The sequence below is a fragment of the Ogataea polymorpha genome, assembly GCF_001664045.1.
Source record: "Ogataea polymorpha strain NCYC 495 leu1.1 chromosome Unknown OGAPOscaffold_7, whole genome shotgun sequence".
NCBI classification, from domain to species: domain Eukaryota; kingdom Fungi; phylum Ascomycota; class Pichiomycetes; order Pichiales; family Pichiaceae; genus Ogataea; species Ogataea polymorpha.
The window spans coordinates 655,001-657,500 of record NW_017264704.1 but is presented as its reverse complement, the minus strand read 5'-3'; positions in this window follow the sequence as shown (position 1 = coordinate 657,500).

Genomic DNA, 2,500 nt, shown 5'->3' with positions numbered 1-2,500 from the left:
TCTAATTTTTTCAAAGTAAAAGTCCTGGTTTTGCCAACACAGAGTGTTGGTTAGCCAGAAGGAAAGGCCCGGTTAAATCCAGTACGTGCCAAAAAAGGCAGACCGGCTAACCAGACCCAAGGTTCAACTACGAGCTTTTTAACTGCAACAACTTTAATATACGCTATTGGAGCTGGAATTACCGCGGCTGCTGGCACCAGACTTGCCCTCCAATTGTTCCTCGTTAAGGTATTTACATTGTACTCATTCCAATTACAAGACCCGAAAGGGCCCTGTATCGTTATATATTGTCACTACCTCCCTGTGTCAGGATTGGGTAATTTGCGCGCCTGCTGCCTTCCTTGGATGTGGTAGCCGTTTCTCAGGCTCCCTCTCCGGAATCGAACCCTTATTCCCCGTTACCCGTGAAAACCATGGTAGGCCACTATCCTACCATCGAAAGTTGATAGGGCAGAAATTTGAATGAACCAGCTCCAGCACAAGGCCATGAGCTTCGAAAAGTTATTATGAATCATCAAAAAGCCCGAAGGCATTGATTTTTTATCTAATAAATACACCCCTTCCAGAAGTCGGGGCTTTAAGCATGTATTAGCTCTAGAATTACCACGGTTATCCATGTAGTAAAGGAACTATCAAATAAACGATAACTGATTTAATGAGCCATTCGCAGTTTCACTGTATAAATTGCTTATACTTAGACATGCATGGCTTAATCTTTGAGACAAGCATATGACTACTGGCAGGATCAACCAGATACTATCTGATGTTAGGCCGAAACCTAAGCGCTTCCCGCTAAACAGCCCGAGAGCTGTCCAGCAGACAAAGCAGCAGATATTATTATCAGTTCGCAATCAAGATTCCAAGAGAAATCTCAATCGGCAGAAGCCCACCGCGCCGGCCGTTTTACTGGCCCTCGCAGAGACTAACTGCATCCATATAGCCCTCTTTGAGTTCTCCCGAATAATTTCCGCAAAATCATTTTGGCAGCTGATAACGCTACCAAAAGTTTTTACATCATTATCCTGGAAGGAAGTTACAAGCAGAAACATCACGTAGTAAAAAAAAACTACGGCTATGCTTCGCTGCAGACTCCCAAATTCGTCTTTAGTAGAATTCTTGCCATAGGCTAGTAATCCACTAAATCCATCAGTGCTCACACACAAAAATAATTAGAAATTTGGTATGAGACTGTTCAGGCTACTCAGGCCATCAAAAAGTTTTTTTTTGACCGCCCAAGATCACCCATGTTGAATTAGCCTTGAGAGAAAGTGTATCTGACGATAACAACTTTACTCTCTCCACTAATCAACGAGGCCTTGAAGAGTTCTTTTCAGAACTCCCTTTCGAAGATCGAACCCCAAACGCGCAGAAGCTTTCGCTTCTTCACATTCAGTTTTCAAATCTTCTTTTATGCTTTCGCATGAAAGTCCATCCGCATCTCTCACGTATAATTTCCTCTCCAATATAATTTATTCCAAAATTTCCATAGTTATGCATTTACTTTTTTTCGCAACCCTCTCCAGCTTTTTATATTTTTCATTTCGATTCTAATTCTATACCATCTCCAAATATTATTCCCCCGACGTATTTCTTTGTACCACGAAATTTTTACTTCGTGCCACCCCCTACTACGCGACAACCAAAAAATTAAAGATACTCAAAAAACCACAATCTCGTCACTGGAATATGGAGTTTCTACGCTTTGCAGTCAATTCCCTTTAACATTGACATTGTGCAGGTCTCCAAATTGACATTCATACAATCCATGCCGGTTCTTCATTTTTCAACAGGAGATTCTCCTCTAATTTCCAATTTCTCCATCTTTTTAATTCTCCTACGTAGAATCGTCAAACCACTCATACAATTTCACTTCAGTACATCCTTCATCTACGGTTACAGTGGTCTTCTCTATCATCCATCATACTATCTCACCTACCAAGAAAAAAAAAAATATTATGGTTACGCATTTCGTTCTACAACAGCTGCCACCACCAGCCAACAGTTAGTTGAAAAGTACTTCTCCCTTGCTAAATCCATATCCCCCCCCTCGTTTCCATACTCTTTCGGTTGCGGCCATATCTAGCAGAAAGCACCGTTTCCCGTCCGATCAACTGTAGTTAAGCTGCTAAGAGCCTGACCGAGTAGTGTAGTGGGAGACCATACGCGAAACTCAGGTGCTGCAATCTTTTTTTTTTTTATTATTTTTTTTTCCCTTCCCTCCAGTCCAACGCGGTCTCGAGGTCGCGTTCTGCATCAATCCATTGTCTATCCAAACGTCTATATATATATGCCCACCTCTTCCACACCTATCTTTTTTTTCCTCCCAGCACGTAGAGAAGAGTGGTCGCCAATCCTAATCCCTCCGACTTCTTCTTGTAATCCTGCCTTTAGGAAGAGCAGCAACAGTGGTATGGCGCAAAAAGTCTTCATTCATCCTTTACCACTACCACTTTTTTTGCCGGCTCTTCCAGGCACCTTGTAGCACCTCTTTCAACTCTGC